This window comes from Chelonoidis abingdonii, chromosome 3 (genome assembly GCF_003597395.2).
Source record: "Chelonoidis abingdonii isolate Lonesome George chromosome 3, CheloAbing_2.0, whole genome shotgun sequence".
Classification (NCBI taxonomy): Eukaryota; Metazoa; Chordata; order Testudines; family Testudinidae; genus Chelonoidis; species Chelonoidis abingdonii.
The window spans coordinates 112681118-112694670 of NC_133771.1; the positions used below are offsets into that span (position 1 = coordinate 112681118).

The 13553-nt window shown below is 39.6% G+C and overlaps 1 protein-coding gene across 9 annotated transcripts in view; it reads right to left on the reverse strand.

Moving 5' to 3' along the window:
• Positions 1-13553, reverse strand: part of HIVEP2 (HIVEP zinc finger 2) — a 217229-nt gene that overhangs the window by 69705 nt on the left and 133971 nt on the right. For all 9 annotated transcript variants that reach the window (XM_032794879.2, XM_032794836.2, XM_075064007.1 and 6 more), the window contains one exon: positions 6399-6496. The gene's annotated coding sequence lies outside the window, so the exon portion shown is untranslated. The remainder of the gene's footprint in view (positions 1-6398; positions 6497-13553) is intronic.

The window sequence follows — 13553 nt, forward strand, 5'->3', positions numbered from 1 at the left end:
GAAAAAATACCCTAACTTGTTCTTAATTGACAATGGAAAGAAACACGGTCATATTTTCCACTAGCCAAGCTTGAAACCATTACTGAACTAACCTTCATTAATTTTTCCACAACATTTTGCAGAAATGTCAGGAAACAGCTGCACCAGAAATGATGAACTGTCCTTATCACCAGTGCTTCATTAGATAACTTTACATTATACATTTTTTTCTTCTTTTAAAAGTCTAATTCCATTTTTGTTGTTCTTTTGTTTAAGATGAAAATATACAAGTCTTGCTTCAACAGCAAACGACTGTCTGTGTTTAGCAGTGCACACACATTTTATGAATGGCAGAAGAATTTGTACAGTTTGGAGCTACATATTTCTAGGAAAAGATTGCTTCCTGCAGATTTTTCAGCTGTGTCTTTCTTGGATACAACTCAATGAAGTTCATGACTTAAAATCCAATTACATTTGCCAGTCAAACAAACAGCTGAAATTCACTGCATGCGTGTGCACGTGCACACACACACACGCACAAACAAAATCTACTGAAAAACATGCTGCTTCTTCTTTCTCTCTTTCCCCTCCCATTTTTATCCGCTTTGCCACCTACTCTTTATTTGAGCTATACCATGTGTCCCAACCTATCAACCAATGCATTGTACATTTCTGGCAAAAACAAGTGGAATAATACTCCTCATAACTCCAAGTATCCAAACGCCGAGAATCTATAAAGCGTCAGTACAAAACTGAGTGCAGCCATCTGGAGATAGCTGCTAACTTGGATCTGAGATTCCTGGCCAGTTCAAACATTTGCAATTTCTGAACTAGCTGGCAACGTATCAATGGATCAGGGGAAGAAGCGCCATCACATAGATTTCCCTAGTGTACTGGTTTTGATCCATTTTTGAAAGGTAAGTTTGCAAACTTTCTGACAAGCCCTCCATGAGACAGAGCATGGTTCAAAAGATTATTAGATCGCATCAGGAAAGTTATGCAACATTAATGTATGCAAACTCTTTGTTTAAAGTATTAATCCTGTTGAAACACTTGATAATATTTGCCACATTATTGTATGTTACAGCATTCCGATGTAAATGTCACTGGAGGATTTTAAACTGTTATAGTGTATCTCATATACGCCTTGAGGCTGTGGATCTCTGAACCTTCGGATATTTTCACAGGAGATTTAGAATTTTCTAGCATATACAATACTATGTGTGTGTGTGTATATATGTATATATATATGAATAGGTACATATGTGTAGTAAGGGTTCTGTAAAATTAATCCTATCAGGTGTGTCTAATGTTTAGTAACCTTGTTAATCCTGTCAGGAATAAAATAAATTTTTTTTTTTTTTGCAGCAATGATAACTGGAGGTAAGAGAACATTAGCTACCACTAGAGAGAGCGCAATTTATGTATATAGTATAAATGAAGAATAGCTCATATTGGCTACTACAAAATGTATTTTTGTTTGTTCCTTTGTTAGTTTCACTTAATCCCTTTTTATAGAAGTGGGCATTAGAGAATATGATTCAGAGACAGCTCTATTCACAAAGAGCCAGACACCGGTGCTCTTACTCATTGCTGAGTAGCTCTATGAGTATTTTCACTGACTTCAGCACGTGCAAAGTTATCAGAATGTGACCCACAATTTCTAAGCTAGGAAAACTAACTAGTTAATTAGTACAATGAAGGCTACAAAAAACAAACAAACCCTACCCCAACAAAATTTACCACATTTGCTTGTATGGCAGTATTTGTACTACTCTGTTTTCTAACTCTAAGTATATGAAATACTGCCCCAAAAATCCAGTTTTCTAAAGCACTCAATTTCATAATACAGTATTGAATTTCTTCTCCAGAATATCCTTATCTGTCTCTGTTCTAATTTGAAAGCAGCAGGTCACAGTGCCAAAGGATTTCAGGGGCTACATGCATCTAATATACGAAATGTTAATGCACTGCCATCTATCACTCAGCTGTCCACTGCCATACAATGAAAGTAGCAAATACATAAATTTTATATTGCTAGAGATGAAGCTAACTCATTAGGTTTCATTAAGTAAGTCTGGATATTTTTGTCATTGGCTGAAACATAATAAGTCCATGAAGAAAAATTACAGTAAAATACACAGTCATGTATCTTGTTGCAATTACAACACTGATATTGTTTCTTACAATCATAATGAAATAGCTTCACATACATTAAACATATGAAAGGTACATACATTTTCTTTCAGATCTTTCAGCTAACTTAGTTCCTGTGCAGACTGCTGTATTGACAGTCCTAGAAAACGGTGTCCTCTGTTTATTCACAGAACAGGCGTAGCACAGGATGTGACAGAACAAGCTTCCCCATGCTGCCCTGCCAGTATGCCTCACAGCCAATCTGGAGTATGAGAGGATAATTCAGTCTCTATGCCCATTCAGTACTTGGCCCCCCTGTTGAGACTGACAACTTGTGTCAACTGTCGTGCCAAAGAACAGTTCAGTCACATGAGGAAAGGGTAAGTCATTTTATTTCATGGGAATGCTCAGTCTGCAGACAGCTCTCCCATTTACCTCAAATCTCAATGACCAGTTCCCTCTCCTCCTCACGTTTCAGAGTGCCATTCCCCTATCCTAGATATTCAGGAGGCCAGCAAGTAGAGCCATTGTTCTATTAACTCATTCAGTGGTTTTCTGGGGAAAGAGGAGGAAATCTGCATGTCCCCGTTTTACAGTAATAATAGGACTGGAAAACATCAGCTGCTACTACTTCTATGCCCCAAGTTCCAATTCACTCAATTTGGTCTAATGCCAATATGGGCAGAACGAAGCCCAGACCTGCTGTAACCCCCAGACCCACCAGAACAAATGGCAATGGGCAGTCTCACCCAGGATCAGGACCAGAACCCAAAGGGGAGACACCTTGATCCCCCAGGGGCTTCAGGTTCTGATTCACTATCACTTTGTCCTTTACGCACAGTGAGGGCAAAGTATGTGTAAAATGCTTCAGGATCAGAATGGCAGCATTTGACACCCACTTTGCATCAGGAAGACTCGATTTAATCATGGTTTTCTACATACAAGTGCATTCTTGTTGGTTGTTATAACCTTAATATACATTCTTCACAATTCAGAGATAGATGTTAGGTTTCATTTTTAGAAGGTACACACTATACATTTTTAAACAGTGATTTATTTTGAAAACGTTTCAGGTTAGTTTTACAGCTATATCAGAAAATGAATGACTTTTTGGTTATTTCATTTATCAAAAGTAATTGAAGCAGATATGGATGAAGTCATTGGGAGGTGAACTATCTCCAGTTCAACAGGTTAATCACTAATATTTGGAGGATTTTCTTGCCAGGCTGTATTAGGAGGAGAACATCACCAGACATACTTAAATTTTTGTATTTAACTAAAACAACAACGTTATGTATTCTGGATTTTTCTTCAACAGCAAACATATATTTTAACAAAAAAGCATATGTCCCTCACTTCTCACATTTATCTCCAGATTTCTTCTCCTTGTCCAGATCTATTCTGCCCCCAACAATCTTCTGTTCGTTGAACTTTTTGAAACTTTGCACTTTTAGAGAGAGGTAAGGGATTGACTCTGTGTACACAAATTTGCAAAGGGACAATAGGGTTGATGTCTGTTATTTCTCACCTCTCTATATTATTTATTTATTTTAAAACATTTTTGCTGTTAACAAGTATGTTCTCTCTGGAAACACAAATCTACAGTTTGAGAACTGCAAAACTAAGCATCGCTGATGGTATCTTCTAGACTGAGCACTGAGCCCCATTGGGTAGATGGAAAAATTAACCTAAATAAGCTATACAGAAGCCTGTGGAACCCTATAAGATTGGGTCCCTAATCCATGAACTATTGGAACTCATTTACAAAACTTTTCTGAAACATTACATGAATATATTATCTCATATTATAGTATTAGAATTTCTAATCCCTATTCCATGATGAGATATCTTTGAGCTATAATATATCTTAATTAAAACTATCTTTAGATGGGTTTTTTCCTCAAAAAGCATTTTATCATAAAAAATTATATTAAAAAACCCTTTTTTTTGAATTTTTAAAGAATAATAATTGATTTTTATCCACCCTGCTTTGCATTGACTTTGGACAGGTGTAAATGACAAAAGGTGTTAAGCAGCAGAGAATGAGGCCCAGCATCCTCGTAAGAATGCTCAGACAGCAAAGAGCACCTGGATCCTCCACATCACACAGCACTAGAGCCTGAACACTTAATATCACACCAACAGTTCAGTTTCTCCTGGATGGGATGGCCATCACCTTCCAGGGGGTATCTGACGCTGCAGGCTTGGTAGCATTGCATATACCTGTCCTGAGGGAAGCTATGCTTTCTAGCTCCCGGAGCCAGCACTACAATCAGACTGCAAGATCTAGCCCTTATATCAGGCAAGGAAGGGTCCAGTTTGTCAGTAAGAATCTTTTTATAGCTCTCACACCATATTTACTACCCTACAGTTATTAAGTGTTTACTTTACTCTCATTAGCACACAGGATAACACATATTATTCCAGCACCAATAGCATAGCCTTAAATACCTTAACTGAGAGCATCTATTCTAAAATTCAGTCGCTCCCAACAGAAAAAGCAAAGTATGCCATTATCAGCCAACTCATTGTCAGAGAGAGTTTTCAGCACATGAAGGAGCTACAGCAATAAGGGCCCCAATTCACAGAAGTGCCATAAAGTCTCTGGAAAAATTTATGTTACAACCCCATTTCAAGGACCGGCCACGGCCCTCCTGCATGCTAATGTGCAACTCTCACCCCAAATCACCATTAGCTCTATTTGCCATTCATATTCTGCCCTGTGGGTGCCCTTTCTCTGTGCTACCATAGTGAGTCAGAACACAGCCAGGACTCTCTTCTTCAGAAAGGAGTTCCATTTATTTTGCTTTCGTTTTCATTGTCAGCGCTTTCCCAACTGCTACTGCTCTCCAATCTTTTGGGACACTGGGTGGGGACAACAGAATAGGTAAACACAGCTTGAGTTCTTTTTTTCTAAAGTAATTCCACAGGCCCTCTGGATGAGATAATGTGTCGTCCTGTGCCCACATCCAGCCTACACCCGCCTCCTCCAGCACTGACCTCAGGCTGTGCAAAAAGGCTTCTCCTGGTTCTAGGAGGAGGGAAGGAGGAAGGGAACAGTGCAAAATGGAGAGATCCACATGCAGAGAGTCTTCTCTATGATCTAGCATGATTGGGGCCCAAACCTCAAGGAAGTTTTGGGAACAGTTCAAGGAACGAGTTCACATAGTTTGTCCTCATTTAAACTCTCCCACTAATGCACAGACTAAAACATACTTTTCTCATAGGTCCAGGACTATTGATACAGTATTGACAACTCTGGCGATTCTGTGTCACAATATTTGATATTTTTCTTAAAGACCCATCTCCTGTAGTCATGTTATTACATGACAATCCCAGCTTTCATTATTTTTCAAGTATGTTTCTGGCCCTCATAATTTCAGAGATGAATCCTGAAAATTTGACTAATCTGAACCCTGCAAGCTCAAAACCTGAAAGGGTACATAAAAAGCCCCCAACATTTATTGTTGTCAAATCTCATTATTTTAAAGCTAATGTCATGATTTGGAGGGGGGGACTGACTCAGACTTGAAAGTTTGCGATGGCTATACTGATAGGAACATCAGAAAAAAAAGATTTTCTCATAGTCACAGGCCTATGATAGCAATGAAAATCATTTTAAATGCATTTCGTAATGGACATGAATTTTTACACAGAATTAATACTAATCTTCTGAACCACTGACTACCCTGCCTGATGTGATGGGTAACTCCAGAACTGCAGGGGATCACTATGTACAGGACACTTAGCAATAAGAGTTCCTTTACCACAGACAATGTCATAAACAGTGCACTCTAACTGCTCACTGAATTAAAGGGATATCATCAGTTTATAATCTGGTTAATTTAGAAAACGAGTTATAAGTATTTTCAGGTCCTGAGTCTTCCTGCCAATTTTTGTGGTTTTACGATCACATTGTCCTATTTGTTTAAAAAAAAATGTTCTCCCTTGACAGTGTGTGAAAGAACCTCATACCGAGGGGAAAGTAACTGATTGATTATGCCAGAAAAACTGTGAAAGTGCAGCCAAATGCACTAAGTCAGCTAACTCAGAAAACAGAGTAAATACTTTTTCTTTAACCTCTCTCAGTTCTAGCAATAGTTGGTGTTACTTATAACAAAAGTACGTGAAATATTTAGACAGAACTCAGTGTAATTTGCTAGGGTTGTGAGTGAATTCCACATGAACCTTATAAGACTGAAAAGAAATGTTCACCCAGACTGTACAGTCAGGACCATTGCCACAGTTAAATGTAAGTGCGTCCTCTGTTATTTTTCTCTTACCTGGTTGATGATGTCAAAGGTGCAAGTGAATAATGGTTCCAATCAAGGCAATTTGGTTCACTATTCCAGTAAATATGACTTTTTATGATGGTCTCCACCTATTAAGAAAACAAATTTGGGGGGGAAAAAAAGGTTTTAAAAACTACGGAAAAGCCAGCCTGCTGTTTTATTTGATAACATAATGGCATTGTGATGTTGGCTGAATAAATAAATACAACCACCACAATGAGTCAGTCGCTGCCATTTTTTACAACATGTAAGGGGTTTTCTCTGTGAGTAACGTAGTACAAGCAATTTGTATTTCTGCTGGGGTTTCCAATGTGCACTGGGTTACAATAAACATGGCAAGTTTCTTCAGTGCTGAAGACACTTGATACATAGGGCCAACAGGTACATGGATGCATTTTCAAATGCAGCCACCCAAATTTAACCTGCAAAATCTACACATGCATGCACATTCAGAAAGTATATAAGTGCATCACAAATGCATCTATACTTAAAACTGCCGACATCAGTAGGTGTACCTAGTTTGGAAATTTTGGTGCCCAAAACCAGAAAAACAACAAAAAAAGCATATTTTAAAATAGTTTTTAAAACCCTATTTGGCTGTTGTTGAAACAAAGTTCTCTCATTTCTGCTGCTTTGCCTTGCAATCCTGATCTTTAAAAACAGCTTCATTTTTTAAATTCACATTTTTGTTTTGTATTAACTATCTTTGGAGGAGAAAGCACCAGTGTATATTGTGAATTTCCATTTCATACTTCAACTCACTGACTTTAAAAATCACACCTTCTTACTCAACAGATCTGCTCACTGTGAGTATTCAGTCACAGATCTGCTGACGTTATTGACAAAAGGAAGTTTTACTACTTTCTAGAATTTATTCATGATTGTGCAGCGGTGAGAGGGTGAACCTGAGTCTATTCCTGAGCACAGAGCTTCAACCCAGTGGTTAACTAAATTCCAGTTGCTGAGTTAAATACTTCCTATTTACTGGGAGCGCCAATGCATACAGTGAGGTTATTTAGGGTACACTGGCAACTTGCCAGAAGCCTAAGAATTACATCTAATTTGCATACACAATGGAGTGGATTACAACTGCCTTGGTTTTTAATACATTGGTGCTGCCTGCTGAGGGGTGGCCAGAGGCTGCTTCATGTCTGGGACACATTTACTCCACAAGATACACTCTGGCCATTCCTGTCTTAGGACCTGCGCCTGCTCCCATATAAGTTGATGGCAAAACTCCCACTGAGTTCAAAAGGCTTAAAGGGTTCAATGACATGATTTTCCATGCTGCATCATATGCAGTGTAATACCTAGATATGAGGGGAGGGGCTAAGGACAGGATTTCCACTGTTATGAGAATGCAGATGTGGTTTAATAGAAGCACAGTGCCAAAATCCAAAGGATGAAATAGGCCTGGAACCAGTTAGTAATAAAAGACATATGCTTATGTTTTTTTTCTGTAATGTTTGCTATCAGCAACAAAAACAAACAGGCAAATGATAATGTGTTACTAACCAGTAATGTAAACAGTGGTCTATGCAGGCATTTGAGCATATAAAAAACCATATGTTCTGGCTCCAGACCCTTACACTTTATAGCATTGAAATAACTTTCTAGGAAATTAATTTGGATATAAAGTCAAGGAGCTACTTTTGAACTTTTGAACTGTCAGGGCCCAATCTTTATGGGTGAAATCCTGGCAACACTGAAGTCAATGGCAAAACTCTCACTGACTTCAGTGGGGCCAAGATTTTACCCGACATATTTTTACAGTGTAGAGCAGAAAAAGTTCTAGCAAGTAAAAAAATAAATGACATGGCTCCAGATTACGCCATCCTGAAATAAAACCTGGGTGCCCCTATACACAGCATGTGCTTCCCATAGTAAGATAAGGATAAATTCCAACTTCGTCCTTAGAAACATGGCCATTTCATTCAATGGAAACAGGGCTCACTGACTTCACTGACGCTTGTAGCACTTGCAGAGAGTTGTTTTTAATTAAAGTTCCCCAGTGTGTTGTAAATATGCTTATTTAATCCACATAGTAAAAACAGTGGGCTTAATTCTCTTTTTCACTAAGTCCCCTGCATATCGCTCTGGCAATAGGAAGGAGACTGAGTGTAAATAAGAATAAAGCCTAGTGTGTGAAAGACGTCATTCACGATGCAAAACCAAACCAAACACCACACTGCTGTCCCCTCTCAATAGCTGCAAAGGGAGTATTAAAGCTGGAATCACTGAGGAACTCTATATTCTCTATTACTGATTTCAAATTTGCCTTTTAACATATGGGAGCCAAACTCTTCTTTCACATACACCAGTGGACGCAATGCAGTTACACTGACATAACTTAGAGGAGAATTTAGGGTCTGATCTAAATGCCAAAGGCACCCGTTGACTTTGGTTAGAGATGGATCAGGTCCTCAATCCATACATTAGAAAGTTTATTCCCGTACTTCTTACTCAGACAAAAATCTCAATGAATGGAAGTTTTGACTGAAGAAAGATGGCAAGATTTGTAGTCCTTCTGAAGTTCCTTAATCACATCTTAAAAGAACACTGCAGTTAAAGTACAGTATGTGCTATGAGGAAATAGCCAAGCCATAATGTCAGTAACAATCCCAAACAATGCATGTGTCCAACAGAATTATACTGCCCAATCAAGGCACCAAGCAGCATTGTTGCCATACTAAAAAACAACAACTTTTAATTTGTTTGGATCACTTGAATGACTAAAAGATTAAAAAATGTATGCAATCACCGCTTTTTTTGATAGTATGATTAAATAAGCATGGGTGTACCCATCCTTTAAGAACTGCTCACTGGACATGCACAGCAATACAACAATAATCTGATAATTTGATAATATGTGATCATACCTGCCCAACATTTTCTAATCTACTGCAGTTGTTTGTGAACACATACACTAAGATTAAAAGCAGCAAGAGTCCTGTGGCACCTTATAGACTAACAAACGTATTGGAGCATGAGCTTTCGTGGGTGAATACCCACTTCGTTGGATGCTGGGTGAATACTCACTTCGTCGGATGTATTCACCCACGAAAGCTCATGCTCCAATATGTCTGTTAGTCTATAAGGTGCCACAGGACTCTTTGCTGCTTTCACAGAGCCAGACTAACACCGCTACCCCTCTGATACTTGACTAAGATTAAAGACGCCTTTTATCTCCTCAGAAGTTAAATACAGTGAGAGAAGCAAAGCATGGCTCATTGCTTGTAATCTTTTTTCAGTTTAAACTTTGTATCTCATAAATTTAGGGATTAGTTTTTACACACAGGCAGAAGTCCACTGGTAATAACTGTTACTGTCTGCTTCTGAAAGACTTTTTTGGTCAGGTTACTTCCCCCACCGCCCTTTGGGAGTTCCACAAACTATTTTATAATTGATAAAGCGGCATCTCGGTGGCAACATAAAAATGTATCAGGAAATTCTGGCATCATAGTCACAGCTGACCTTAAAGATTAATTCCTTTGATGGATAAACAGGAACTGGGATTTTGGTATTACCTCTTAAACTCTCTAACTGCACTTGACTTGTCGTTTGACAGTCTTTTGTATCTTCCACCTTGCAAAATATTTTAATGTGAACCTAAAGTTTATTGAAAACAACAAATATTCTGCCATTTATTACTTGAAGGTTTTGGAAAAGTCCAGTAAGTGTATGCAAGTACCTCCAAAGTGCAAAAGGAATCCAAAGCCCTGTTTGCAATGCTGTTAAGGAAATTTACAATTTGGTTCTCCACAAATTTGGTTGTAAACTTGGATCCAATTTCTAGTGTAAAATAGACCTTCACAGTGTTTCAAAAACTTGCCTAACATCTTGAACTGACTGGGTTTGTAACACAGTGAGGGGCTAACTAAGTTTTAACTAATTTCCTTTGCTGTATTTGTACAGCAAATGGCATTTGAAAAAGATTCAATAAGGTTTTCCAAACATACGCTGAGTGTTTGGACAAATTTAGACACTATCTTAGTTTAGGCCCAAAATATATCCTTTCATCAAATTGTTTGATACATGGCTGGACAGTAATTGGTACAGGGCACTAGTAATTGCATATGTCTACTGTTTCTAGTCCAGGGATTCAAATCCATCTCAGAAAGGGAAAATAGTTTCATTTGCATAATCAGAATCTCACGATTGACATTCCTTTGATCTGGTTGATATTTTTAATGAACGTGTGCATTTAAAACAAAAAATTAACAGAAAATGTTTATTTTTTTCAAAATTTTCTGGCTTTTTGGGGGGAGGGGATGGTGGGGCTAAAAACCAAAATCGGGGTGGAGGGGAATGCAACTTTTGAAAACTAAACTCTGAACATTTTGTTTTCACTGTGAATGGCCCATCCTCTTTCCCCTGCTGTGTGAGACAGCTCAGGGCCCATACAGTGTCTAAGGGGTGTGGACCCACTCTGCTGTCATCTCTCTCCGATAGAGAATAAACATGGCACTTGCAAAGCATTCTGTGCCTTGCCTTGCAAGCTCAGATGAGAGAAGAGAGGGTCTACAATTTGTCCAACTGTGATTATATGATTGTGATTATGGTGCATTAAGCTTCAGACACCAAACACAACCTCAGTAATTTTTGCAGTTATCACTCTCAAAACAAGGTGCAATTAATCAATTATACAATTTGATAGCGGCAGTAACTAAGACTGGAAGCACAAAGTTCTTGACAGCAGAGGAAGGTAAAAGCTATGTCACACTTTCATTTAACTGCACATGACCAATGGCGGAACATATCTGTGTTTTACATTACACATGATACTCATCCACTGATACTGGCCTATCATCATAGTATATATACATGGTTGAGTCAGAAAAAAAAGAAAGGCAACACTAGCACAATGCTGTAATATCTGTGTTGCAAACAACATCGGGAAATATTTAGATCTTTTTTAAAAGCCTACTGGAATTGTAAAAATATTAATGGAAACATTTCTATTAGTCCTTAGGTTCTGTAAAAACCTAATCTTGGGGCCAAATTTTACCTGAGAGTGTCCACTTACATTATATTGCCCTCAATGTCTTGTTTACATTCAGGGTTTGTAAAAAGCTAATTCATTTGATTATATTAAAATGTGCACTGGAACCTTTGTGACTGAGTCTTTTGTAAAACATCAAATGCAAATTGCCTGTACACTCTCTTTCTGTCCGCAGTTGCCCACTGTGCCCTTTTCTGGCTGACCAGAACACTTCTTTCATGCTACCATAGAGGCTAGATTTTTTATTCTAGCGAAGGTCTAAATTAGTATTGTAAGAGCACATCCCCCTAACTATAGCCCTGTAACCTCAGCACAAATAGAAGTTTAGATGTTGACAACTGGGATTCATGGCTTCACTATCTAGGCTGGAGGTTAGAGACAAAGTGATGGCTGACATTGTGTCTATACACAAGTTGCGCAACCCATTTGTCTTGTTTACGGCTGCCAAGAAAATACAGCCATTTGCACAGTCAGCTGGCATAAAGAAGCAAGCACATCTAGTGATCATCTGAAAGTGGGAAGGCAAGCGAACATGGAAAGGTATCAGCAGAGCTCATTTTAGAGCGCCACATAAAGCTGATGCTGTAAATCAGACAGATTTTGGTTTGTTTGTTTTTTTGCTGTGCCTCCCCCTCCCCTGCAACACCCACCGATCTGGGACAGAAAATGGCTCACAAATGGGAGCAGACAGGTCACCCGTGGGGTGGCGGCAGGCTCCAGCTGGCTTCATCCACCGAGGATCCCATGGCAGGGTAGAGCAGACCAGGGTCTCCTCACAGCCCTCCTCACTGTGCAGGCCTGGGCAGAGCAGCAGTGGGGAAAATGTTCAGGGAGTCCCAGCAGTCAGGGCCGGGAGAACGGGGAGAGCAGCAGGCTGCTGCGGGGGTAGGGATGGGCTAAGCAAGGCTGCACTCCCCACCGCCCCATAACCGCTGGGGCTCTCTGTGCCCTGTCCTAGCCACCCATCCAGCCGCAGTCTCATGCCCTACCTTGTGCTCCCCTGATAACCTTGTCCAGGGGGCACACCCCACGGTTTGAAAACCAGTACTGTAAATGATTCAAAACAGAGCAAGTAAAGCCTATCCAAGATACCCTGAGGAGCCTCTACGGTGAAGTGCCTTTGTTTGTGTGCCCTCCTCTAGATAGGGTAATTATCCAGCAATGCCTCTTAGCTGATGACATATAAGCTCGGGGTTAGGGAGGAGAGAGGGGAAGGTCACCTGCGCTGTGAAGAAACTAAGGCAAAGGCACTCGTGGCTGCCAACCAAGCAGGCTGCAAGACAGCAGGTGTCTTGTAAGCCCATGACAATCACTTGAGTTATCAAAATGTATCTCACAAGAAAGGACATCCCTGCAGGTGCGCCCTGTGAGCTTAAGCCCACAGCAGAGAATGGCAGTAGCTCAGTCTCCATCACAAATAAAAGTCAACTTGCCCTGAGACAGTGGCTACCAACCATAGGTGCAGAACCGTAGCAGGGAAGTGTGATGCCCAGGAAAAACCAAAATCTGTCAACATGGAAAATCAGAATTCCAAGGAGTTAGGCTCTGCCCACAGATATTTAAGATATTTTTCACCATATAATAAAATTAAGACCTTAGTTAGACTGGTGTAATTCCAAAACAGATATCAATGAAGTTACTATGGCTTTACACCAGCGTAACTGAGATCAGAATCTGAACCCAAGTTTCTGGTTGCAAAGACTGCCTACACAACATGAACCTGTACATGCTGTCTTTTCAAGTCTGCAGCCTGACAGATTGAAGCAAAGAGCAGCACACTCATTCTACCAGGGCACTGACTCCATCGAGTGATTATAAAAATGTAAACACAAACTTTGTTATACAATATCCAGCAAAATGGTTAAATGTCAGTTTAGCGTGTTTCCATTGCAGGGAGATGCACACAGCCTTCTCCCAATTTACATGCCATTTATGTCGAAGGAAGGTGAAAATAAAACTCTCCCATCCTGATTACAGTCACACTGCACAGGTGTAAATGCACATGCAAAGGGCAAGGCAGCAGAGACTGAGGACCTTCTTACTGAGCCATAACCACTCTGCACTGATGTCAAACAGATAATAGAAGTTAATAGAACAGAAGTACTTTATATCTCTTTTGACTGTAAAGGGTTAACAAGTTCAGT